The following is a 27,433-nucleotide window of genomic DNA, read 5'->3' on the forward strand; positions in this document are numbered from 1 at the left end:
ACAGCACACAGATGCTGAGACAGTCCACAAGCTGAATTCTCCAGATGCAGGGGCTGAGAACCAGCAGTGACTATACGTGTGAGCCTCTGCCCACCTTCTGCCCTGGCCTGCCTCCTAAGAACTTGCCAAACTTTTTTTTTTTTTTTTTTTTGAGACGGAGTTTCGCTCTTGTTACCCAGGCTGGAGTGCAATGGCGCAATCTCGGCTCACCGCAACCTCTGCCTCCTGGGTTCAGGCAATTCTCCTGCCTCAGCCTCCCGAGTAGCTGGGACTACAGGCACGCACCACCATGCCCAGCTAATTTTTTGTATTTTTAGTAGAGACGGGGTTTCACCATGTTGACCAGGATGGTCTCAACCTCTTGACCTCGTGATCCACCCGCCTCGGCCTCCCAAAGTGCTGGGATTATAGGCATGAGCCACCGCGCCCGGCCAACTTGCCAAACTTTTGAGAAGGAATTTAGACTTCCAAAGGATGGAGAATAGAAGTTTGAACCAATCTTATCTAGGGAGGCTCCCATTAACATCCAAATTATGTAATAAACATGGCCACTAGTAAAATATTACTACTACTATTGCTATCACAAAAATAAGAAATTAAGTAGTTAGGTCAGGAATTTGGCCCGTTCCAACACTGAGACCGGAGAGATTACTCAGTGTGCCTGAGGGACGCTCTGCTCTTGTTCTCAGGTTCTCTGGCTCCTATTCCTTGCGTCCTCAGTCCTTGCCTGTGAAGAGAGTGTGGTGAGCAGGGTAGCTCCTCACCCTCCTCCTCGGGTACCAGGTGCTCCTGGGCCCTCAAGGGCTCAGGTCTTTCTTGAGCAGCTCCCGCAGGGGCTGTTGGTTTTATCAATGACTCATTCCGTCAAAGAGCTGAGCTCAGGGGTACATATTGGGGGAGTGAGGTTCCTACTACCTTGGAGACAGTTGTTTCCTAATAAGGGGAAGCATGTGAGAAATAAGTTCATTAATAAGTTCATCATTGGTCATAAAAATATTTTATCTGATGGCAGGAGGCCTAAATCTTTGTTCCCATGAAAGATTTACCCCTCAAACCAGAAGGATGAACTAAAGGTGGTGAGACATTGGGGCCATCTGGGCAGATATGGAGAAAGAGTCTGTGCATCTGACCTACCATTCTCCTCTTGACCAGATAAGGATGTGTGTTTGTGTGTTGACTGGTGAGGACGTGAGGAGGTTTCCTGAGTGCAGAGTGCCAAAGCTCAAAGCCTGAGATAAAAAGTCATAAATAGACCTAGAGCCTGACCCAGAGCCAGGCCCAGTGTCCTTGGGCTGGTAAGACTTGCAGGCCAGGTCCCAGCTGGGGAGGGGGGACTGGGGCTGAGCAGCTGCTATGGAAATTTCCATGGGCTGTCCACTAGCTCTTGGTAAGCTCTTGCACTCGGCACAGCATGGGCAGGACATGGGTTATGAAAGAGGCACAAGACTTAGTCCAAGCTTATAAGGAGCTAGGCCCCTAGAGAAAAGACTGTTGCCAAAGAAGCAAGTAAACAAACAGGTTGGAAAATCTTGAAACAAAGTTGTAAATAAGGTCAAGGCATGGAAAAGTCAAGAAAAGTCAGTATCACCTTCCAAGTATTAGAACCTCATTTCACCTTCTCAGGAAAATGTTGAAAATATGAACTTCGCATTAAGGTAAAAGTGGATTTCATTATTTTAAATACTAATAAAGAGGTCACAAACAATAGATTAGTTTTTTGAAGAAAAATAATTTTTTTACAGGAGTTTTAAAATGTGTTTTATATTGAGTGGTTATTTCATGTTTTCTTAAAACAATTATTGTACTGAACTAAAAATAAACTAGGTAGTTTGTTCACATAACAAATATACACTCAAAGACATGCTTACAGATTTTCCACTTGTCCATTTTTCTGTTCTCAGCATTACTTCACATGCCTCATTCCATCATCATGTTGAATTGTTCAGCATCTTTTATATCATTTCCAGGGCATCTCTGGGAGTAGTGATGCCTGTCTTCCCTCAGCATACTGATAACTCCAGTATACCCATAATTCACACCTTTTCTCTTCTCTGATGTGTGCCGCTTTTTGGCACAACAGAAAAAACACATTACTAGGATTTGAAAACTAAATTCTGGACTGGCTTAGGTCATATACTACAGAAACCTTAGGTCATATATTTTCCCCAGGCGCTTGTTTCTCCACTGCAAAAAATAATTCATATTTGCTTGGTCCTTTGTAGTCCTTTACTATTTCACTGATCTTCATGATAACCCTTAAATTTAAGTAAGGTAGCATCATGCTCATTTTATAGAAGAAATTCAATCTCAAAGAGCATATAGTCTCCCAAAGATCCCACAAGTAGTAATATATTAGGCAGAGCTAAACTCACACACTCTCACTCAAGATCCTAGTACCGGTACATGCCATACTAGTAAGTTTGCTGAAATGGATGAGGCAGCGATTTCTCAGGTCCCTTCCAATGATCCTGTTCTCTACTTCTACTTGCTATTTTTTCTGTCCTCTCTCAACTAGTGTTAACATCCAAAACTATATATAATCACCAAATTTCATTTACCATGGTTTTTTGATTTAATCTTAAAACTTTTCTATTTCCGTGTTAAATTTAGAGAAATGTTACTTTTTCGAAAGTTTCTACCGCTGCCTGCCTCTCTGAAGGCCAGTGGGACTCTATTTGTTTGCCAAAGCAGAAATTCCCAACATTTTGTAAACACCACTAATTACTTTTTATAACCGTAAAGATAATTATTCCATACTTAAAGCCAATTCAAAATAAAATAAATCCTTAATACTTTTTATTCCCTTGAGTAGTAATTTTAATTAGATTCTATTGATTTATTATTTTCTCCTGTGTGCCTTTATTTGAGAAACACTGTTAGTCTACTTTGCTATCAAGTCTCTTTCCCTAACAAGGAAATGTCAGTCTTAAGGGTCAGGAAAGCTTTTACTTTCACTATCACATATGAAGAGTCAACTAAACATCGAACTTGGAAAGTAAAACTTAAATGAGGGATTCAGGACATTTCCCAAGGGGTCATATGACCAATTTAAAAGTGGGTTTGATGTTCCTAAAATAACAAATTAACTCTTTTACTTAAAGGTGCAGATGTGCTGATTAGTCATGCTGACATGTACGTATGAAATATGCCTAAACCAAATTAAAAGAAAACAAAATACATTCTATGGCAACCTTGAAAAGTCAGGGAGCTCAATAAATATTAATAGTATGCTCTCACAATGAGAGCATTAAACACTTGGTAAATTAACGTAATTTAATAAAAAAAATGAGAAAATATACAGGATAAGGGGTAAGGAGTACACATAGGACATTTTTGTGACTTTCTTCATTTTGATTGTATTACTTTCTTGTCTTCAGGAGGGAAGACTTTGACTTCAAAAGTAACAAAATATTTAAGAAGGGAACTCACATCTTTCTGTTCTAGATGGTATTCTTGTGCTATTTTCTCAGCAGTCCATGTTTCTGGATAAAGTTTATGGTTATTGAGAAGTGTCAATCTTTCTACAATGGAAATTTTGCCTTTGGGAATGCTCTTAATATTTATCATATCAAAGTGATGGCCTTTCAGCAATCTGAATTCCTTTGGCTCTTGACCTGTTTCCGCAGCTTTTACCTGCACGGAAGACACAGGATCTTTGGAATCAACATACACACCTTTTAGAAATGATAGTAGCTTGTCACTTTTACGGGCAATCTCTCTCTTTATTTCTGGATAGAAAATAATCTGCTCTCACAGGAGGCTGTTGGTAGAGGGGCGCCTGCAATGGGAGAGGGCTTCATCTTGCTGATTTCCCATTCTGGTCGGTTCTCTAGGTTGAAATTCCTGATCCCACAAGTCACCACAGCCCCCATCTCCTCGTAACATGATGCTGTCAGGTTCATGCCGCATGTCAGAAAAAACTTTTTATAATTAATCGCCACTTGCCAGAGTTTGAGATACTCTTAAGAATTGAGGTTAAACTTATGAATTGTTTTTAATACAGAACAATGACAAATTATTCGAAGACTTTAGTTCCATGGATTGGTAATTGTTACCAAAAGCCTTACAGTATGAAATTTTGTAAAATCAATGTTGCAACCATCCCAGGAATTGGAGATTTGTGTTTTTCTCCTCTCTAGTAAGATTCAAGGTGTGTGTGTGTGTGTATGTGTGTATGTGTGTACAAGTGTGTGCACGTGTGCATGTGCAATGTATGAACCCACAATGCTCACCATAATGCTGCACTCCCAATGCACTGGGATGCCTTTGCTTGTAAGTAAAGAAGCCATGAATAGGATATATTAGTTCACATGGCTGAAATGTTAAATGTTAGGGCAGCCTTCTAATAAGTTTTAATCAGGGCTCCAGTTCCATTTCTCTCTAATTCTCTCTGCTCTGCCCTTTTGTGGCCAGATTCCTTTTCAGTCTGGCTCATTCATGGTGGCAAGATGTTTGTGAAGAGCAACTCAGCCAACAACAACTTTTCTAAGGAGAGAGGAGCTATTGTTTCCTACAGTCATTGCATAGAAGTCCTGAGCTTCCTTCTGATTGAACCATCCTAGGACCAGTCATTGAGGGCATGCCATGTGCTGGTTGGCTCAGGCTCAAAAACCTATCACTTTATCAAGTAAGTTGGGATTGACTTATACCAGGGGACATGGTATGGTTTGGCTGTGTCCCCACCCAAATCTCATCTTGAGTTGTAGCTCCCATACTTCCCCACGTGTCATGGGAGGGAGCTGGTGGGAGGTAATTGAATCATGGGGTGGTGGGCGGGGGGGGGTGCTTTCCCATGCTGTTCTTTTGATAGTGAATAATTCTCGTGAGATCGGATGGTTTTATAAAGGGGAGTTCCCATGCACAAGCTCTCTTGCCTGTGCCTGCCACCATGTAAAATGTGACTTTGCTCCTCATTCACCTTCTGCCATGATTGTGAGGCCTCCCAAGCCATGTGGAGCTGTGAATCAGCTAAACCTCTTGCCTTTATAAATTACCCAATCTCAGGTATGTCTTTAGTAGCAGCATGAGAATAGACTAATATAGTAAATTGGTACCGATAGTGGGGTGCTGCTGTAAAGATACCCAAAAATGTGGAAGTGACTTTGGAACTGGGTAACAGGCAGATGTTGGAACAGTTTAGAGGGCTTGAAACTTCCTAGAGATTTGTTGAATAGCTTTGACCAAAATGCTGATAGTGATATGGATAATAACATCGAGGCTGAGGTGGTCATATCACTATCAGCCTCATCCAGGCTGAGATGGAGATGAGGGACTTGTTGGGAACTAGAGTAAAGGTCACTCTTGCTATGCAAAGAGGCTGGTGGCATTTTGTCCTTGCCCTAGAGAGCTGTGGAACTTTGAACTTGAGAGAGATGATTTTGGGTATATCTGGCAGAAGAAATTTCTAAGTGGCAAAGTGTTGAGGAGAAAGCAGAGCATGAAGTTTGGGAAATTTGCAGCCTGGCGATGCCATAGAAAAGAAAAACCCATTTTCTGGGGAGAAATTCAAGCCAGCTGCAGAAATTTGCATAAGTAACAAGGAGCCCAATGTTAATCACCAAGACAAAGGGGAAAATGTCTCCAGGTCATGTCAGAGGTCTTCACGGCCGCCCCTCCCATCACAGGCTCAGAGGCCTAGGAGGCCTTCTGCCGTGATTGTGAGGCCTTCACAGCCATGTGGAACTGTGAGTCCATTAAACCTCTTTCCTTTACAAATTACCCAGTCTTGGTTAGCAGCGTGAGAACAGACTGATATAGGGCACCACCACCCCTGGAGCTGGGTGAGACCAGCGCCACTCAAATTGATGGTGGCTACACAGTGGGGAGGAGAAGGGGTGATAGACATTCCCATGTCTACCACACCTTGGTAACAATTTAAACTTTTTTTTTTTTTTTGCTTTGAAGGGTACTTTCTAGGTATAAGGCACTGTAAGAGACATAACGATACACAGATGACAATCTATTAGGTATAAAAAGACAAGCTGACAAATAACTACAATACACTATTAGGTGTAATGTAACAATGACACATGTAAATGCGAAAACAAAGTACACGGCAAATGTAAAGGAGAGAGACAGATTGTTTCTGACTGAGGTGATCAGAGAGGTGTCACATAGCAAATAACGCTGGAATTATGTCTTAACGAGTGAGTGGGATTTTAATGATTACAGGTGAGAAGGGGGGCATGGGAGGTGGGGAGCTTTAAGAGTAAAGACCCAGAGGCAGAAAGCCAAGGGAGAATTGGAGAAAGGGCCCAGGTAAGTTGGAGCACAAGTTCTAGAAGTTGCTGCAAAGGCAAGAAATGTTTCCCCAATACAAAGAAATCTCAAGAGTTCAGATAATACCTGAGGAACTAGGATAATAAACAAAGTCAGGGTACAAGGTGATGATGTGTTTATTTTCTCCCATAAAGAAACCTGGCTCAAGCCTCCATTCACCTGATTAGTAGAAAATTCAGTATCTCCTCCATGGGGCTCCCCCACTCCTTAATTGTGTTCAACCCAATGCTTTACATAGTCCTGACTTTCACATGCAGGCAGAGGCCACTGGTCTCTAGTCAGTCCAGTAGCCAACACCCATTCCCAGGTCTCTGTGGCTCCTCAGGGAGACAGTCCCACTCATGTCACTTTGAACTTGGTCATTAGTGTTCCTTCCCAGGGTCCAGGGCCATGATCTCAGAGCTCTGCTCTTCAGTTAAATTCACAGCTTCCCCACCTGTCAAGTCACTCACTGTCCCAAGGACTTTGGATAAGAAGTAGCTTGGGATATCCATGTGGATGCAGAATTCCTTTATTTACTTCTTCTTCTTCTTCTTCTTATTTTGAGACAGAGTCTCACTCTGAGGGAGCACAGTGGTACAGTCCCAGCTCACTGTAACCTCTGCCTCCCAGATTCAAGTGATTCTCCTGCCTCAGCCCCCTGAATAACTGGGACTACAGGCGCCTGCCACCATGCTTAGCTGATTTTTGTATTTTTAGTAGAGATAGGTTTTCACCATGTTGGCCAGGCTGGTCTTGAACTCCTGACCTCAGGTGATCCTCACTCCCAAAGTGCTGGGATTACAGGTGTAAGTCACCACACCCAGCCCTGGATGCAGGATTCCTATCCTCTGTTCTTCTCTGAGACCCAACTGCGCCAGAAGGCAGGGAGATTTTTCTTGATTGTCCCTCAACCCCCACCATGGGCTTCCCCCTTGTGTACCCTTCCCTTGCCACACACCCCCCGGGGTTCGTGGGGGTGGAGGCACCTATCTGAAATACCTTAACATGACCAGGGACACTGACATCTCTCTCACTGGTGTGAGGAAAGAAAATAAAACCCAAAGTTCAGACACCACTGGGGCATTCTGTTCTACTCGGATTTTTAGGTCCACACCTCTTAGTTTCTTCCAGGATTGCTTATTTCATCCAAGGGAGCTAGGCCCTCCTGTGCTCTTTTATTAAAAGTTCATCATCATGCCCAGCTAATTTTTGTATTTTTAGTAGAGACACAGTGGGGTGGTGGAGGCAGGAGAATCACTTGAACCCCTGGCGGTAGAAGTTGTAGTGAGCCGAGATCACGCCAGTGCACTCCAGCCTGGGCAACAGAACAAGACTCTGTCTCACTCCAGCCTGGGCAACAGAACAAGACTCTGTCTCAAAAAAGAAAAAAAAGTTCATATTGGCCAAGTGCAGTGGCTCACGCCTGTAATCCCAGCACTCTGGGAGGCTGAGGCAGGCAGATCACGAGGTCAAGAGTTTGAGACCAGCCTGCTGACCAACATGGAAAAACCTCATCTCTACTGAAAATACAAAGTTAGCTAGGCATGTTGGTGCATGTCTGTAATCCCAGCTACTCAGGAGGCTGAGGCAGGAGAATCGCTTGAACCCGGGAGGTGAAGGTTGCAGTGAGCTGAGGTTGCGCCATTGCACTCCAGCCTGGGCAACAAGAGTGAAACTCCATCTCAAAAAAAAAAAAAAAAAAAACTCACAAAAGTTCATATTAACATTTAACCTTCTTGTTCATTGGCAAAATCTGGTCCTTGGTCCGTTCTCACCTCAAAGTTGAAATTCTTTTACTTGCAGCCACTTAGACCCTGCCTTGATGGCATTTCCTGCCCACAGCAGGCTCTGAACTAAGCCTCGCTATCTGTTTTGGACACGTGGTGACTCTCGTTTCTAAATTCCCTTTCACAATTGCACTCTCTTCACCCTGCTTCTGTATACTCACAAGGAAGTGGGCAACAATTTGTCAGAATTAGGCTTGGCTCATGGTTTGCAGCTTCTTGCCTGTTTGCTGCTTCTCTAGTTTATAAACTAGGGGCCCAAATATGGAAGTTACTCTAAAACTTATGTGAATTAAAAACAAGTATCCAGTGACTTATCTGAGGGAGAACAAAGTCAAACACATATTCAGCAACTAGGATGGCTTTCCCCCACACTAGAACATTTAAGAACAGGAGAATGAAATATATATATATATATATATATTTTTTTTTTTTTTTTTTTTTTTTAGACTCAATCTCACTCACTCTGTCACCCAGGCTGCAGTGCTGTGATGCGATCTTAGCTCACTTCAACCTCCACATCTTGGACTCAAGTGATTCTCCTGCCTCATCCTCCTGAGTAGCTGGGACTACAGGCGTGCACCACCACACCTGGCTGATTTTTTTGGTATTTTTAGTAGAGATGGGGTTTCGCCATGTTGGCCAGGCTGGTCTTGAACCTCTGACCTCAGGTGATCTGCCCACCTCAGCCTCCCAAAGTGTTGGATTACTGGTGTGAGCCACAGCGCTGGGCCTATATGCTTTTTTTCAATTCAATGGTTACTTCCTAATTTATGTTGTCTAACCAGTTATTTTCCCTTAATGGAATCAACCTAGAATAGTTGCCTGGGGAGAGGGAGCTAGGGAGCAGTGACTGGAAAGAGACATGAAGGAACTTTTTGGAGGGATAAAATTATTCTATATTTTTAATTTTTAATTTTTTTTTTTTGTTGAGACAGAGTCTCGCTCTTGTTGCCTTGGCTGGAGTGCAATGGCGTGATCTCAGCTCACCACAGCCTCCACCTCCGGGGTTCAAGAGATTCTCCTGCCTGAGCCTCCTGAGTAGCTAGGATTACAGGTATGCACCACCACACCCAGTCAATTTTTGTATTTTTAGTAGAGACAGGGTTTCTCCATGTTGGTCAGGTTGGTCTCGAATTCTCGACCTCAGGTGATCCACCTGCCTTGGCCACCCAAAGTGCTGGGATTACAGGCATGAGCCACTGAGCCTGGCCAAATTGGTCTATATTTTGATGAAGGTGTTACAGGATATTTTCATTTGCAAAAATTTATCAACCGTAGACCTTAGATCTGTGAATTTTACCATATATAAATTATATCTCAGTTTAAGCATAGAAAAATTAAACCAATGATTATGATATACTTGGCTAATGTCCATATGCTACAGTGTGTTGAAAGGAAAAATAATGCCTTATTTAGAAGGTAGACATGTACTGCAAGCATCAGCTATGAAAACAGAAAAGCCGCAGACGTTAATGGACTGAGCTGGGATTTTTCCAGTTGTGGGGAGCTGAGCCTCTTCTGTAATGTACTTAATCACTTCTAATTGTACAGTCAGCTAATTACAGTAATTAGTCTTGCCTTAGTTCAACAGAGTTGAACTAAGTCATTCTTTTAGCAGGACTGGGTTGGATTTTCCTGCATCTAGCGACTTCCTCAGATTGTGGCCTGCAATGGTGCATTCCTGGGGCTCCAGAAATGATCTGTTTGTACTGGGTTTTCACCATTGAGTGTTTGAGGGGTGAGGGATGTGACTAATCATGGAGCCAGTGAGTCATGCGTGTCAGGTCTCTGAGCACAGCAAGAGCACTTTGGGCTCTGCACTGGCACCACTCTCAGCATTCTGATCCAGCCTCGCTTAGGTCCAAATCAATCACATTTTGAAAACAGACAGGATTATTCACTGCAGCACTGTTTGTGATAGCAAAATAATAGAAACAGTCTGCAGGACAGGAGACTGATTAAATTATGGTTCATCCATATAACATAATACCGAGAAAAAGAATGAGGATGCTCTCCATGTACTGATCTGGAAAGAGCTGCAAGTTATACTGTTACATGAAAAAAGCAGAACCGTGTGCTCAGTGAGGCCATTTGTATAAAATATGAGTATAGGTTTCTATTTTCTTGTTTATGTATAAAGAAACTAAAAAGAGATAAGAAACTTAGTAACAGAGGAGATGTTTATGTGGGAGGGCAAGGGCATTGTGGGCAGGAGGTTTGGGAAGTGGGTGGAAAAGCGATGGAATTAGGGAAGACTTTTCACTGCAAAATCTTTTCGAAATAGATTTTTAAATATTCAAGTGAATGTATTATTACCCAATGAAAGATTGAAATCAATTAATTAAAATGGACAAGAGTTTTTAAAAATAGAAAAAAGTTGTAGAGGAAGGAGGAGTCCAGCGATCATAAACATTTCCCAAATATTGGTTTGTAAAGATACAATGGGAAATTTGTGTATTTAAAGCAATAGTGGGCTGGGCCTGGTGGCTCATGCCTATACTTTGGGAGGCAGATGCAGGCAGATCATTTGAACCCTGGTGTTCAAGACCTGCCAGGGCAACATAGTGAGACTCTGTCTTGACAAAAAAAAAAAAAAAAATTAAAAATTAAATAATGGGCATGGTAGTGCTTGTCTGTAGTCCCAGCTATTCAGTAGGCTGCGACGGGAGGATTGCTCAAGCCCAGGAGGTTCAGGCTTCAGTGAGCCATGACTGTGTCACTGCCCTCTAGCCTGGGTGACAGTGAGACCCTGTCTCAAAAAATAAAATTAAACAAAGCAATAGTGGAATCTATTTTGACTCCTACTTTTTTATGTTTATGCATAATTTTTTTTGAGATGGAGTTTCACTTTTATTGACCAGGTTGGAGTGCAACGGCACGATCTTGGCTCACTGCATTCTCCAACTCTGAGGTTCAAGATATTCTCCTTCCTCAGCCTCCCAAGTAGTTGAAGTAGCTGAGATTACAGGCATGCACCACTAGACCTGTCTACTTTTATATTTTTAGTAGAGATGGAGTTTCACCATTTTAGTCAGGTCAGTCTAAAATTCCTGACCTCAGGTCATCCACCTGCTTCGGCATCCCAAGTGCTGGGATTACACGCATGAGCCACAGTACCTAGCCCATAAAAGAATTTTTAAGCACTTGTTTTCCCATTATGACAAAACTCTCCGAGAGCCCCTGGGGTGTAGAGTGGACACACCAGACAGCCGTGGAAAGCAGGTGTCCAGGCTGTGACTCGGTTGCTTTGGCATCTTTCTGCTTGAAAACATTTCTTCTTGTGCTTGTGTGTGTGTGTGTGTGTGTGTGTATGTGTATATATATATATATATATATATATATATATATTTTTTTTTTTTTTTTTTTTTTTTTTTTTTTTTTTTGAGACAGACTCTCTCACTCTGTTGCCTAGGCTAGAGTGCAGTGGTACGATCTTAGCTCACTGCAACCTCTGCCTCCTGGGTTCACGTGATTCTCCTGCCTCAGCCTCCAGAGTAGCTGGGATTACAGCTTGCACCACCATACCCGGCTCATTTTTTGTTTGTATTTTTAGTAGAGACAGGGTTTCGCCATGTTGGCCAGGCTGGTCTTGAACTCCTGACCTCAGGTGATCCATCCGCCTTGGCCTCCCAAAGTGCTGGAATTATAGGTGTGAGCCACTGTGCCTGGCCTGTTTTTATTCTTAACCATGTTTAATTAATACTCCAAATAGTCAAGGAATCAAAAAGAATCTTGCCGTTGAACACAGCTAGGTAATGTAGAACATGAAAATTATTATTCTACAAATATGCCTCAGGACTTTTTCTCTAGATCTGAAGACTGTGATAAATCAACTTCTCATATAGAATATTCAGTGGTTCCACTTTATAATCTAGTGTTAATGTGAAACTATTGCAACCAGTATATGAAATGATTTTCTAAGTATTATAAATAAAGACTATATTTGATGTGTCATTTATAAATAAAAGATGAAATTATTAAAGTAAACTAGTGGATTTTGGGTGTGCAAAATGTGAGAATTTCATCTACATATTATCTATGGGGCAGTAACATCACGATGACTTTACAAATTAGTTTAGGAAAGTCACTAAACAAAGAACAACAATGATTACAAGGAGCAGTAACTACAAACCCTGGGAAGAGAGGAGAATCTGATTGCCAGAGGTGCTACATGTATTATTTAAAATGTCCAGTTTTCAACAAAAAGTATGACACATGCAAAGATACAAGAAAGTATGGCCCATGCATAGGGGAAAAATGTAATCAGTAGGAACATAGATAATGTCTCAGCCACCGGACTTATTAGACAAAGACTTTAAGTCAGCTACTTTAAATATATTCAAAGAAATAAATGAAACCATGTCTAAAGAAAAAAATAAAAGTATGAGAATGATGTCTTCTTACAAAATAGGGAATATCAATAAAAACGCAGAAATTATTTTCAAGATCATCAAACATGTTCTGGAGTTAAAAATACAATAACTGAAATGAAAAATCGAGTGGGGCTCAATAGCACATTTGAGCAGGCTGGAGAAAGAATAAGCAAAACTGAAAATGGGTCAAGTGAGATTATCCAGTTTGAGGAAAAGAAAAAAAAGAATGAAGGAAAAAAATGAAATATTTTTTTCACAGCCTCAGAAATCTGTGAGTTCCATCAACCATACAAACATACTTATAATGGGAGTCCCAGAAGGAGAAAGAGAGTGTATATATTACATAATACTGTACTCACACATACATTTTTTAAAAAATGTCAACTAAGATGGCAGTATATGATCATTAACTAATACTTTCAGGTACACCAGACAATCAGAGCGAGGTACCCCATGAATGAAATCTATGTTTCAAATGTTTTCCTGATAATTTTGAATTTTATTCAAAATTTGAAAGGCTGTCTTCTTCTCAGCTACAGTTAGATCTGTCCTTGCCCTTGCCTTGTAGTGAGGTTGACAAAGAAGAATAGTAATGACTGTTATTCACTGTTCTCTTCTTGTTCACCCTGCCCACATTATTAGTGTTATCTTCAGGCTGGGCCTTTTTTGCAGATACCCTTTTTTTTAAAAAAAACATTTTATTATGGAGAATTGAAAACATATATAGACAATAATATAATGAACTCCAATAGACTCATCGTTCTTCCACTATTATCAACTTGTTACTAATGAAGCTGGTCCCCCCCAAAATGGAGTCTTTCCCTCTTTGGTGTCCCAAAGCCAATTTGCAAAAACAAAAGAGAGTGTAAGCAGTGCAGGCTTTATTGGATGGCCACAGAATTGAGAAGCAGGAGCTTGGTTCACGACTTAACTTTTCAGCTTGTGAAAGTCAGGGAGTCATAAATATAGGGCTGCTTTAATGAAGGGATTGGGCATTAAAAGCTAGGGGAGGGCTGGGCGCAGTGGCTAATCCCTGTAAACCCAGCAATTTGGGAGGCTGAGGCAGGTGGATCATGAGGTCAGGAGATCAAGACCATCCTGGCCAACATGGTGAAACCCCATCTGTACTAAAAATACAAAAATTAGCAGGGCATGGTGGCATCTGCCTGTAATCCCAGCTACTCAGGAGGCTGAGGTAGGAGAATTGCTTGAACCAGGGAGTCAGAGCTTGTAGTGAGCTGAGATTATGCCACTGTACTCCAGCCAGGTGACAGAGTGAGACTCCATCTCAAGAAAAAAAAGCTAGGGGATAAATATTCATGTCTTTTTTGGGAATGGGTAGAGAACTACTCAATAGAGTGCTGCCTTCCTTTTTTTTTTTTTTTGTCCTTTTATGGTTTCTTCTGGTCATTGTGATGATTATCAGCTGCAATGGTACTGGTGGGAGTGTCATTTAGCATGAAAATTATAATGAAGTTAGAATTTCTTCAGAGGTCAAGTGAGCTGCCATCTTGGGTATCACCAGTGTTTGGTCATGAGGGGCACCTTCTGACCACAAGCATCCTGTCCTAAAGGTAAGCCAGGGTAGAAATTCACCTATGTCACATAGGCATGTAATATAAAGAAATCCATGGCCTGTTCACTTCCCTAGTCCTGTAATATTTTGAAGATAATCCCATATATAATATTATTTCATCTGATAATGTGTATCTCTAAAACATAAGGACTCTTAAAAAACCTAACTACAATCCCATTATCACAACTGAAAAATAATTTGCAGGGAAAATCTTTGCACTAAAAGCCAGGTCAGGAAAGAAAGAAATGTGTCTTTCACATAATAAAGCTGAGATCATTATTTCCTAGGGAGTAAGGTCAAAGTTGTATTAATTTGAGGAAGATCCTGTCTTTACATAGACTAGCGGGAGGTCATTTCCCTAGTAAACCAGACTGGCAGTCCTTGAAGAAAAACTAATGTTTGTGGTGGTGGGTTATGCTTGTCTTCAAGGTACTTTTGGAGAGAAGCTGGAGAGAAACCCCATCTCTACTAAACAAATACAAAAATTAGCCAGATGTGGTGGTGGGTGCCTATAATTGCTGGTGGAGGGGGAGTGAGCTAGCATGGAAGCGGCCAGTTCCCGCCCCATGTTTGTGAAACTAAAGCACCACATCCTCTCCCCACTTATCAGAAGCAGGAGTTGATGACAATCACATTCTCATCCAGCTGAAATCTGATGGTGTAGTTTGTAAGACACAGGAAGGAATGAACCAGGAACTCTGTTATTCCATGGGCTGTCGTGTGGGTTACTAGGCTGGGAAGGCTTGGAGGAAGCAGGCAGTATAAGGGAACAGTCACCAGGGAGGAAGCAACGGCCATCCGTGAAAGGCCCTGAGGCTTGGTCTGTTTCTCCTGAGTGGGAAAAGGGAGCCAGCTGACCTAATCAAGGCAAGTTGTGAACTGTTTTGCGGCAGTTACTTGAAACTTGAGTCAAAATAACTCCTTAATTCTCCTTTAAAATGGACTTTGTATTTAATGTGGTGAAGATGGGGGAGGGCATGTCAATGTCTGTGCAGAGAGGAGCACCCACCAGCTGACCAGTGCCCAGCCACAGCCGCCACGAGGCACAGTCTCCCTTCTCCTTGGAAGAAAGCCCTCCCCTACCCCTAGGAAGAATGGAGCCTGACACAGAGCTGTGTTCACCCACATCACACACACTTGGAATTCTGTTCTTGGGGACTCAGGCAGACCTCTGGGAAGCCAAGCCCCAAGTGGTCAATGGGGAACTGTTAAGTCAGGTTCACTTCTGGATTTCATTATAATAAAGCAGCCCTAATTTTAGGCATCAACCTAGAACAGCTAACTTTATATTTTTCCAAGTGATAATATAAAACAAACGACTTTCAATAAAGTTAAATGTCAATACTGTGAACCAAAAAGTATCTGTATCAGTTTAGAAATTTATGTTGCGAAGGTGAAGGACTCGCGCCCAGGAGACGGGTCTGTGCCTTTCTCCAAAGATGATTTTGAGGGCTTCAATATTTAAAGGAGAAAAGCAGTATGGAGGGGAAAGATGGAAGGTGTGGTCACATTACTGAATCCACATGTTGTGATAAAAGGAGCAGGTAGGGAAACAGCCAATTACGTATTTGTCCAGCGCTCAGTAAATCGGCACTTTACACAAGATAAGGTGAACATAAAATGGAGATACTTTAATCTGTAGCTACCTGCTTAGGAACATTGCTTGCATGACTCAGGTTTCAGCTTAATTTTTTCCTTTTGGCATAGTGAATTTTCCTTTCACAATACCAAAAAAAAAAAAAAGTTGGCATGGGAGGGGGGAGGCTCAGGAATAAGGAACAATCCTTTGGCTTGAATATTTCATTTTATGAAAAACCCATAAATTTTTCTCACTTTTCCACAAGAACGACTAACATAGCTGCAGACCAGTGTTTAGGGGTCACTTGAGTGGAAACTGTCGGGCCGACCTTGGCTCATACGTTCCTTTTCTCGTTAGGGAGGGAGTGACGGGGCAAATCTGCGTGCTGGTGGTGGCGGTGCCTCCCAGGGCTGCTCCGCGGGGCCGCTGACGGCTGGACCCGAGCTCCGTCCCGTGTTGGCTGAACGCCCCCGAAAACCCCGGCGGTCAGCGACTGCGGGCACCTGCAGGCCGACGAGACCGGCAGGCGGACAGCGACTCAGGTGAGGGCCCTGTCTTTCTATCCTCGGGGCGCAGGTGGCAGAGGCTTCCTGTTTTGAGGATGGCGCCACACAAAACAAGCATCATTAGCCCGAAGGGCCCGGACGCCGGAGGCAGAAGTGCGATCGGCCTTGCTCGCCGCGCTTCCCCTCCTCAGAGTGCTTTTTGTGGACACTGGGAAAGGGGCTCTTGCTACATAGAGTGGAGCAAAGAGCAGCCCTCGCCCGGTCCTTAAAGCAGCAGCACCCTCCACGCCCCGCAGACGCGTCTGCTTGGTCCACAGCCTGCCCTTCCAGGCCCGCGCGGAGGCCCAGCAAGCACCAGTATGGAGGCAACAGGCACACGGGTAGCCTTTTCGGCCGCGCACACCGCTTCACAGTATAAAAGGCGCCCGGTCTTAGGGCGCTTGCGCGCAGGCCACCAACTCCAAAGCCAGGCATCCAACTCCAAAGCCAGGCCTCCTGCCAGGATTTGCTAACTAGCGGGAAAGGTAGCTGGGAGGTAGGGAACAGGAGAAAGGGAGGGGACCTGTCGGCTAAGACAGCCTCCCACTGGCTTCTCTTGCTCCGCCCTCAGTAGCGATTGGCTACAGACCGGGAGCACGGGCCGAGCACGCTCCCACGTGCCGAGCGGCATCCGGCAGGCGGACCGCGGCGCCGCCAATGGGAGCGCCCTGCGGGGCGGGGCTTGGGCGCTGGGCCTCCCCGGGCGCCAGCCAGTTGGTAAATAGATCCGGAGAGCGTGGTGGGTGTCAGCGCAGCTGCAGTCGCGCAAAGGCGGCTAGAAGGTGACCGTGGATCCCAGCTTCCTGCAGCTGGGTAAGGCTGCCACCCGCCGGCCCGCCGCGTGCCGGGGCGCCGTCTGGCTGCGGCCAGAGCTGGGCTCAACACCCACTTGAGCCCTTCTTGCATTGTCTTCATGTAACAGCACGGCTTCCCCTGGCGAGTTTCGCGGGCCGCGAGCTTCAGGTCGGACGCAGTGGGCGCGCCTCAGGTGCAGGGTGGGTCCTCTGCAGCCGTCTCCCGTCCCTGTGTCCACCTCAGCCCCTTGGTCCTGCTTCGGGGAGGAGACGAGGGCCGCGTGCAGAGCCTTGGGTCCCTGGAACACGCACGCTGCCACCGCCTTCCCGCTGCTAATTGCCCGCTGCCCGTGCCCTTTGGTCGCCAATACAGCTTTCCTGCCTCGCTTTCTAATAATGTTGTTCTTAACTCACAGACCCCCTTGCACTGTGGGTCGTGCGACTCTAAGTGCTCCTGGCTGCAGGTTTGGGTCAGAACTTTGACTTCCTTGACTGGAGCCAGCTGTTGGGCTTCACAGGTGGGAATTTTGGGTGGACTTGGGACAGGGGGTCCTTTTTGATCCTTTTTTCCTTTTGCTTTTCTTTGGCCTTTCCTCTCTTACTTCTCCAAACACTGGGGGTCTTGTGAGTGGTTTGGGCTTACTACCCTGAACTCCAGCCTTTCCAAGGCTCATTCCTACCCATTGCATAGAGGTAACAGCCCCTCTGCCAAACCCGCCTTGGGCGATGGGGAATGTTGCAGGGGCAGGTTTGGGTGTTGGGACTCCCCATCTGGGTGCAAGATATCAGCTTCCTGAAGGGTGAGAGGCTTGTGTACAGTCTTCCAGCCTGAGTCGGGCCTGCAGCCTGTTGAAAAACGTGCACGTTCACTTGGGCCTTGGATCTATCTACGTGACATGACTGGGTAGCTCGTCGTGCCAGGCCTACCTGATTGCCAAAAGATTTGAACGTGCATTGATGCCAGCCTGCCAGTTGTCACACTGTGGATGGGTGGGTTTTCCTGGCAGGAGGGCTTTTCGGAGACTCTTCTTTCGGAGGAAAGCCTTTCACCTGAGGAGAAACAAAAGGGGAGCTACAGGAGCAGCATTTTTAAGACTCAGGTGCTGGGCGCGGTGGCTCACGCCTGTAATCCCTGCACTTTGGGAGGCCGAGGCGGGTGGATCACCTTAGGTCAGGAGTTGGAGACCAGCCTGGCCAAAATGGTGAAACCCCATCTCTACTAAAAAAAATACAAAAATTAGCCAGATGTGGTGGTGGGCGCCTATAATCCCAGCTACTCCGGAGGCTCATATGGGAGAATCGCTTGAACCTGGGAGGCGGAGGTTGCAGTGAGCCAAGATGGCGCCAGCGCACTCCACCCGGGGCAACACAGCAAGATTCAATGTTAAAAAAAAAAAAAAAAACCCAAACAAAACAAAAAACTCAGGCGATGACTTTGAGTGTTTTGCTCAGCCTTGCAAATAGTGCGGACTATGCAGAATCGTCATGATTTGGGGCCTAATGTTGGGTGATTCAAAGGAAAAGTAAACCGGACAGTCTGGGCGCCTCCCTCAGAGCCAGTGTGTTATCTAAGACAAAGTGTTTCAGCCTGTGGACTAATGACGTTTTGGATCCATAATTCTGTCGTGGGGGGGCCTGGCCTATGCATTGTAGGATGTGCAGCAGTATCCCTGGCTTCTGTGTTTTAGACTAGCACCACTCCCCGCCCCTTCTAGCCGTTGTGACCATCAAAAATGTTTCCAGACATTGCCAATGTCCCCTGGAGGGCAACATCTCTCTTGGTTGAGAACCACTGAGGTAAGACTCTAAAAAGAGTTTTCCTATGCTGCCAGTGGCCCCTCTGGGACCTGCCTGTGAGTAGGTGAGAGGTTTAGGCAAAGAGTCATGTTGTGCCTCCTGCCCTAACCCAGTGGTAGAAGCCATGTAGATTGGGCTACCTCTGCGCCCAAGAGGGCAAAACCTGCCAGCAGAAAGTTAGGAGGTAGACACCCATGGGCATGTACTGTGCTTGCTAGATGTGTGGCAGTGACTGGCTGGCTGCGTTGGGGGTCCTGGGGAATTGGAAGATTGGTGGTTTTTTGGGGACACTGCAGGACTAGGGGATTTGCACATGAATAACTATGGGCCAGTTTTAAAAGAGCAAACATGTTCAAGCTGAGTGCTGGCACAAAGGCTAACTCAGCTATCCGCAAGTGGTTCTGCAAGGAGATGCTTTATTCGTCCTCACTTTTTGCTCAGACTTCTCTGTGTCTTGTGATGTGCGAAGGGGCCAGGCCCACATCTGCAAGGAGTGAGTGGGTGCATTTCAAACAAATGTACGTGTATTTTTACATATACTGTCTGAGGGTGCGGCTTGGACATGGGTATACTTTATGGAGTTCTTTTGTTGTTGTTTGAAGCATCAGTGTCAAAGTCGGTGAGCCTTTCCTTTTCTCCTTTGGTCAGCCTGCTCACCAAAGAGACATTTTTATGTGTGTGTAGAGAAAGATGCTTTACTTCTGAGTCTTAATTTTGCCTTCAGTGTAATACTGAATTTATGCCCCAATTTCTAAGTCCCAAACTGATAGGCATGCAGAAAAGGTGAGAAACAGTGATTTCTTGCACAGGGCAAGGAAAACCATCCAAGTCTATTCAATGAATTTCTCTTTCTTGCTCTTAATTGATCCTGTGGGGATGTATTGGGATTTTCTTGTAACACTCCTTGGTCAGTAGGGGATCTTTTGGGTGCCCTTGGTTGCTTGTAGAAAAGGATCAGGAAGGAAGGTCACTTCTCCTTTCTCAAAGAGAATTTTAAAGAAGTCTATTATTGGGAAGCTCAAAACTTGGCAGGATAATTTTCCAGTAAGAACCATGGACACTGAGTCATTATCTTTGTCCGTTGAAACAAGAGCTGTGTGCAGAATTAGACAGGAATATTTAGATAGAGAGTTGTCTTGATTTGACAGTGGCATCTGGAGATACTTCTGTCATTCCTATTAAGCAACAGCCAGGAACTTGGGAGAGCCAGTGGAAAGGAGAGCTGGTGGGAGTGAGGGAGTTCAAGGGTCTTGCTTTTTCTGGAGTTGCACATGTGGAGGGGTGGGAGCCCATGGAGGTGGTTTGTGAGAAATGAGGACGGCCTGAGTCCCCAAGGGGAGATAGAACTGAAGGCATGGATTCAAGGGAATATATGCAAGTGGAATTTCTAGACTGACTGACTGGCTGGATATATGTCTGGGATTTCTAATCTGGGGGAGAAGCTGGATGATGGAGGAAGAGCTGGTTTGGGAGAAGGTGGTCATCTTAGTTTTAGACATGATAGGAGCCTATGGGACTTTTTTCCATCCTGTCGTATTAAGGTATAATTTGCATACAGTAAATTCATCCTTCAAGGTGTGCAGTTCTGCACAGTTTGACACACGCACAGAGTCACATAACCCCACAACAATCAAAGTAGAGAACGATTTCATCACCCTCTGAAATTTCCCCGTGTCCCTTTCCAGTTGCCTGCGGGTCTTTGAAGCAGTGATGCGGTATGTGTGTGTAACTGTTTGTTGTAGAACTGAGTTCTGTGGTTGAGAAGTCCTGCCTGGCCTGAGGGTGGGGAGGCATCAGTGCAGAGCCTGTGGAGGGGCTCTGGCAGTGCAGGAGCCAGTGCAGATGACTGGGAAGCAGGAGCGTGGAGGCACAGCCTGGGAACTCCCAGACCTCGGAGTAGGTGGAGGAAGAGGAGCTGAGGGAGGAAGCTGAGGAGGTGAGACCAGGGAGGAGGGAGGAGGAAAGAGGGAGGGCTTCCGGGAAGAGTGTGGGGCCAGCAGGAAACACTGTGGGGCAGGGGCAACTGAGGAGACCCACTGGCTTGAGCCCTCAGGTGTCACAGAGGGGCATCTCGGGTGTGGGGACAGACAGTGTGTGCCGAGGGAGCAGGGAAGAGGGCAAATACACTCTGTCCTTGGGAGATGGTGGCCATGTCTAGATGCTGGAGGAGAAGCAGAGTCTATGGGAGTTTTCTTTAAAGATTCGGTACAGGAGACTAGAGAGTAGGCTGGAGGGGAGGGCAATAAAAGGAGATCGAAGGCAAAAAAAGAAAAAAAATAGGTCAGGGGCAAGGTCCTGTTGGAGGAAGGAGGAAGATGATCAGTGTGGAGGAGATGGGACAGAGGAAGGGTCTGAGAGGTGTGGCCAAGAATGTGTGGGCACGCCCATCTGCTTGCCTCCAGTTCTGGAGTAACAAAGGTCTGCTAGAGAGGGGGCCTTTAATGTGAGAGGGCCAGGGGTGGGGGCTTGAAAAGCCTTAGGTACCTCAGCGTCCTTGAAGGAGTTGGTTGTCCCGTGTGTGTGAGAGAGAATTTGTGAGTGTGTGTGTGTATATGAGTATGTATGTGTGTGTGAATGTGTGAGTGTGAGGGTGAAAATGTGTGTGTGTGTGTGTATGTATGTGTGTGGGGAAGGGGGGCAGGAAGGTGCTTCTGGGTCTTGTGGGGAGGCCCAGTCCCTTATCTCTCTCTACCTCCACACTGTCCACTGGAGTTTTCCATTTCCCAGAGGTGTGTTCCCTGACAGAGGCTGTAGGGCCCTTCTCTGCCTTTGTGAAGACAGCGGGGTTGGTCTGCCTCTCACCCATCGCTGTTCATAGAGTCTCTCGAAGGATCAGTATCTGCGTTGTTCTGAGCATCACTCTGCAGACCTCGTTACATCCCAGCTTGCAGAGCTGCCCTGTGTGTGCTCTCCTTGCTGAGCTTCTGCGCTCCAGGATGCATGGCCCCTTCCTAGCCTCTGGGAACTAGGCCTTGTCCAGGCCAGCTGCCTCACTTACACATGAGGACTTGAGAAAACACAGGCCCCACGAGGAGAAGCTGTGTGCCTGCAGTCACCCACGGTTGGTGGCCTTGCTGTGGGCCCTCCCCGAGAGCCCTCATCACAATATATTCGGTGTCCTCTGGGAACTAGAGGACCTGGTGGCAAGTCCCTGCTGTCCGCGGGGCTGGCTGAGAGGTCCTGAGGACAGTCCACATGAAAAAAAACGTTAAGGTTCAAGCTCAGAGCCTGGGCCCCAGCCCAGTGTTTGTTCTCTGCTTGGCACAGTTTTTGTTGGGCACTGATACAGGCTCAGAGGAGGGTGAAAGAAAGAATCGATGCCTGGTAAGCTGCGGCTGGTTACTGTTTGACAGGTGCTTAAGTAAACGTCTCTAACCTTCCTGAGATTGAAAAAATGCCTGCGGCTCTTGTTCCCTAGGGTGTTTATTCAGCCATCATTGGGTCAAGGGTTGAATAGTGTGCCGCCCCAGGCCTGTTGCAGCTCCTGTTACCCCAGCGTGGTGCTCACGCAGGGTTCGTGGGCCAGGACTGATTGGCCTGCTGAGGAACAGCTGCCTGCTGGCTCCAGCCCCTCCTCTTCCCTCACCCCCATCTTAGACAAGGACTGGGACTGGGGTGAAGCAAAGGAAGCAGAAGTGACTGCGTCCCCTGCTGCCTCCCTGGGTCTGTGTGCCTGCCATGAGCGGGATTTTGAAGCTGGCTTGAAAACTCATCTGACTTTGCTCCTGTGAAAATCGCTCTTTGAACAGGGGGGTGCTGCTGCCGTTTCTGTGGCTGTGCATTTGAGGCGGCTCAGGTTCCCCTGGTGCTCAGCGCTAGATGAGGGAACTCAGGAAGCCACAGAGCCTGGGTGCCTGGGCCCTGCCTCACTGACTCATAATAGTAATTCATGGTGTATATTAGGACAGTGCCAGACCCCATGGGGGATACAGAACTGGGAAAGAGAGGGCCTCTTCCTCCTGAGCTTACTGGGCAATAAGGGAAATGGGACAGGCACACACAGTCATACGGGGCATGGCGAGGTGACTTTAGGCCATTAAGAGAAGAGGGAGTTTAGAGGACAGGAGATGACTTGCCTAGGGGGGTTTAACAGTCCAGCAGCATGGCTAAGATTCCAGCAGGGAGGAGGGAGCAGGATGTGGAAGCTGGAAAACCTGTGTGTTGGCAGGGCTGGTGGGGGCGGCCATTCTGATGAAGCACTGGGGCACGGAGGCAGCTGGCGAGCGGTATCGCCGCAGAGGTGTCTGGGACTCCACGGTGAAGGGCCTGGCTGGCCAGGCCAGGGAGTGTGGCGATCAGTGAGGAGACGGCCGCCTCTCCTGGGCCTGTGGTCACCTCGCTCCCTGCCGAGCCTCTTCTTATTTCTGGTTGTGTGTGTGTGTAGTTGTCTATTCAGGGTTACCCTTGTCTGGGTTAATGTGGTGATTTTAAAAGCTATCGAGGTTTTGCATACACATGTAGTGCCTGAGGGTTGCATGTGACCTCAGGGCAGAGCATGTTTAACCTCCATACCAGTGATGTGTGTGTATCCACACCTGGGCTGTGTGTGGCATTTGGAGGTGATGCTAATAAAGGTTGGTGCTGGTGTTGAGTGTGGCAAGACTGAGGGCCTCGTGCCCGATGGCTCCTTCTAGCTCTTGCACACCCAGAGGCGGTCTTCAGTGTGGGTCATCTGCCTCTGTCCTGGCAGCTGAGGAACTTTGCAGAGCAGGGAGTTTGGCCAGATGGCGTTTGAGAGCCCAGCTGGCTCCAGGATTTTTATGACTCAATTTTCCGCAACCAGGAAGACGCACTTCAGGATGTAAACCTTGTTTATGTCTCGTGTTGAGTGGCTATTGATTTAACAAAAAGGGAGTTACTGATTTGGGGCAGGGCGCTTATCTGCTGTTTCTCAGCTTCCTAGGCAGCAAGAAGAAAGGACTGGAGCCTGAGTCAGACAGGTGTGGAAGGGTCCAGCATCCCACAGCTTTGGCCGATAGGAGACTGCTCAGCCTTGATGAGCTTTAATTATCCCGTCAGTTAGTGGGGGTTATAATACAGACCAGGAGGCCCTGCAGTCAGGAGTGGAGGCAGCGTGTCCCTCTCTGCCTCTGTGTCTTCCCCTGACCACCCCATGACCCCACACCCATGCCAGTGCTTGCCTTGCAAGGGGGTTCTTGTAAAGGAGCCTGAGAAAGTGGAGGGATGAAGGAATGATCAGATGGTGGATGAATTTATATCAGCCCAAGCCCAAGCTGTGGACTGACGATGTGGAGAGGGAACGCGGGTGTCAGCAGTTAGGCTGTGAGCCTCCTGAAACAGCAGGAGGAGGGAGGAGAGCTGTACAGGAAGTTGGCATCGGACACCCCCAGCCCCCAAGGCCTGCCCCTTCATGAGCAGCACTTAGGGGCCACTCTGCCCTGAATAATACAGGAACAGGTGTCCTGCCCTTGTCTGGGTTCACCTGGGGGCCTCTGGGTGTTGGGCAGTGTCTGGCGAGGTGAACCCATCTCTTAGAGTCAGGAGCACAGCTGTAATGGGGGGGTCCTCGCCCCAACACCAGCCTTATTGGACTGTTCTCATTCAACTTTGGTGACCTTCCAAATGTCCTGGGACAGCTGTGGTTTTTACTCTTGCCCTAGAATATGAGTCAACAGATAGTAAATATTTTAGGCTTTTTGGGTCTTAGGTCTTTCTCACAACTACTGAACTCTGCTATTGTAGCCAAAAAAGAAGAAAAAGAAAGCAGCTAGGGACAATACATAGGTAAACGAATAAGCCATAGATAATCTATAAATGGGTGAGCAGGCTGTGTTCCAATAAAACTTTATTGACAATAACACAGGCAGTAGGACTGGATTTGGCTTGAGGACCATGGTTTGCTAACCCTTGCCCTGGAAGGACACTAGTTATGTGTCTTAATTTTGGTGCAAAAAATGTGGTCACTGCATTTACTACCCAGTCCTAAACTAGGATCCTGTTTTTTTTTTTGGAGGATCAGGGGTAAGCACCCATTTAGTATTTCCATCTTTTAAGCCGGGGGCCAACATTAGGGAAGGTAGGCAGACCTGTTGCTTGTACCGAGTGATTTTTTTCCCCACCGTCCCGAGAAGGGCAGTTGAGCCTCTCTCTCCAAAGTGGAAGTGCCACGTTCCAGCCGCCTGGTGACCTGTTAGGAGCAGCTGTCTTCTGATGAAGGACAGTGGGTAAACAAATAGAGGCGATGTTTATGCCATTTCAATCTGCTGCCTAACCCTCGCCCATTCTGCTCTGGACAAGTACTTAAGGGTTAGGGAACACATTTGTGCGCTTGCTTACTTTTTAAAATTTTAACAAAAGATATTTAAGATTATTTTACTTATTTTTTGAGACAGTGTCTTCTTGCTCTGTTACCCAGGCTGGAGTGCAGTCATGTGATCATAGCTCACTGCAGCCTTGAACCCCTGGGCTCAAGCGATCCTCCCACCTCAGCCTTCCAAGTAGCTGGGACTACAGGTGCACCACTGCTCCTGGCAAATTTTTTAGTTTGTAGAGATGGGGATGTCCCTCTGTTGTCCAGGTTGGTCTTAGATTCCTGGCTTCGAGCATCTTCCCACCTTGGCCTTCCAGAGTGCTGGGATTGCAGGCTTGTGCCACTTCACCCAACCTGATTTTTTAAAAATAACACTTATTTTCTATTGTAAAGGTAGTTCATGTTCTTTGTAGAATATTTTAGAAAATATAGATACAGGTGGAAAGACTGTAGAAAGATTTGTCTTCCCACCATTCTGTGAAAAGCAGTCCTGAAATATCCTCACCTGCTGCCAGTTTTCAAAGACACCTCCCTCCCTTCCTTCTCTCCTTTCCTGCTCCAAAAGGAAAGATGATAGTTTTGTGACCTGCTTTTTTTTCCCCCTGGGCATATATAATACACTTCATTTGTCAATAAATATCTTTCACAGTGTTATTTTATTTTATTTTTTGAGATGGAATCTGGCTTGATTTCCCAGGCTGGAGTGCAATGGTGTGATCTTGGCTCACTGCAACCTCTGCCTCCTGGGTTCAAGCAATCCTCCCGCCTCAGTCTCCTGAGTAGCTGGGATTACAGGCGCATGCCACCATGGTTGGCTAATTTTTGTACTTTTAGTAAAGACGGGTTTCACCATGTTGGTTAGGCTGGTCTTGAACTCCTGACCTCAAGTGATCCGCCTGCCTCAGCCTCCCAAAATGCTGGGATTACAGGCGTGAGCCACCGCACCTGCCGACAGTGTCATTTTCAATGGCTGTGTGGTATGCCCTCCTAACCAGTCTTAGGCAAGTTTGTGATGTTTACATTCTAGTAGCGGAATGGTCACATCCATTTTTAAGGAAATGTAATTTGACAGGTTTTGCCAGGCAGGGCCTGAGGAGAAGGGGAGAGGGGACTCCCTGGGAGATGTGTTCTTTGAAGCCAGTGCTGTGAGCTCAGCCCTGGGGCAGACTCTTGAGTACAGGCTCCTGGGCTCCCGCTGTGAAGGCCTCACTCAGCCGGTCTGTGCTGGGGCTCACTGACAGGGGAAGGATGGAGGCTTTTTCTCCTTCTTTCTCCTCTCCTGGGTTCCTCAGGTATTCAGTTGTCTTTGAAAACTGGTAGCAGGTGAGGATATTTCAGCACCTGCTGACAGAGCCCCTGAAGCTGGACCTCGAGAGAGAGAATCTGGGAGTTGCCTGAGCTATTTGAGTGATGCTCCCTGGTGTGTGATCCTCAAGATCAAGGTGAAGGTTACATCTAGAGACACTCATGGAGTTCGGTTTGGAAGTTCTAAGTCTTTGCCCGACACACACATTCTTGTGAGTCCTTGGAGGAAACAGCCAATTCTTTTTCTAAGAGTAAAAAAGGAAAAATTTCAAGTGTAAAGGAATGTTTCAGTGCCCACACAGGCTAGAAATCGAGAATGTTCGTGCCCAAAGTAAAAAGACAGTTCTTGGCTGGGAGGGGAGCAGAAGTGCCAGCCCTCAGGGTGTCCTGAATGTCATTAAACAGTCTTTGCCAAAGTTTCCTTGAAGTGACATTCTTGAGGGCCTTTGGAGGTGTGCTCTGTGGGTCACAGTCTTTAAGCTCACTCACTTTTGATTTCCTTTTTCTGTTTCTTGAAGAATAATGGAAAAAGAAGGGCCAGGTGGAAGACTTCCGTCTAAGGGCAAAGCCAGACTCTTGGGAAGGGGGTTGCAGGTGGAGACTCTTGGGAAAGGGTCTCCCTGGAGACGTCCTTTCTGGCCTCAGGCCTGGGCTACCTCTGCTCCCCTTCCCTCTCTTCCTCCAGAGCCGAGGTTCTCAAAGTAAGTTCCTGGGACCCAGTGTCAGCAGCTCCTGGGAACTTGTTAGAGATGCAGATTCCCGGACCCCACCACAGGCCTGCAGAGATGGTACCCGTGGGGGTGTGGCTCGGCACTCCGGACTAGTCTTGGGGTGATTGAGATGTGCACAGTCACTTGAGGACCAGTGCCTCAGACGAGCCTCCTGAGAGGCCTCGATTCCGTATGTGGAGTAAAAGTTGCCAGCAGGTGTGAGCCGGCCAGAGACTAACAGCCTTTTTCAAGACCAGCAGAGTTCATTTCCGTTGATGAATATTGATGACCTGCCTGCTCAGTCCAGAGCATGGTGTTGGGTGCTGCAGAGAGGGGGAAGACAGATGCGGTCCTGTGGTCCTTGTCCTATGGCTGACATCTGATCTGGGAGAGAGGCAGATTCAGGATGTGGTCACTGCTGCGCTGGAGGGGGTG

At 46.4% G+C, this 27,433-nt stretch overlaps 1 protein-coding gene, 1 long non-coding RNA gene and 1 pseudogene across 4 annotated transcripts in view; 2 read left to right on the forward strand and 1 right to left on the reverse strand.

Annotated features, from left to right (window-relative positions):
* Positions 1-1,436: 1,436 nt before the first annotated feature.
* On the forward strand, positions 1,437-16,043 carry LOC105722332 (uncharacterized). The gene is made up of 3 exons (XR_001108548.2): positions 1,437-1,655; positions 4,414-4,627; positions 15,934-16,043. It is a non-coding gene; the product is annotated as an uncharacterized LOC105722332 (long non-coding RNA).
* Positions 3,346-3,872, reverse strand: LOC105722331 (NADH dehydrogenase [ubiquinone] 1 alpha subcomplex assembly factor 4-like; annotated as a pseudogene).
* Positions 16,044-16,845: 802 nt separating the features above from the next.
* Positions 16,846-27,433, forward strand: part of COQ8A (coenzyme Q8A) — a 38,671-nt gene continuing 28,083 nt past the window's right edge. Inside the window, exon 1 of one of the 3 annotated variants that reach the window (XM_064383574.1) lies at positions 16,846-16,934. The gene's annotated coding sequence lies outside the window, so the exon portion shown is untranslated. Of the gene's footprint in view, positions 16,935-17,097; positions 17,117-22,338; positions 22,376-27,433 lie in introns of those variants that run through there. The other 2 variants (XM_012459820.3, XM_064383575.1) reach the window with 2 other exon arrangements.

Source organism: Aotus nancymaae, unplaced genomic scaffold (genome assembly GCF_030222135.1).
Source record: "Aotus nancymaae isolate 86718 unplaced genomic scaffold, 86718_ANA_hifiasm-v0.15.2.pri h1tg000032l_0, whole genome shotgun sequence".
Lineage (NCBI taxonomy): Eukaryota > Metazoa > Chordata > Mammalia > Primates > Aotidae > Aotus > Aotus nancymaae.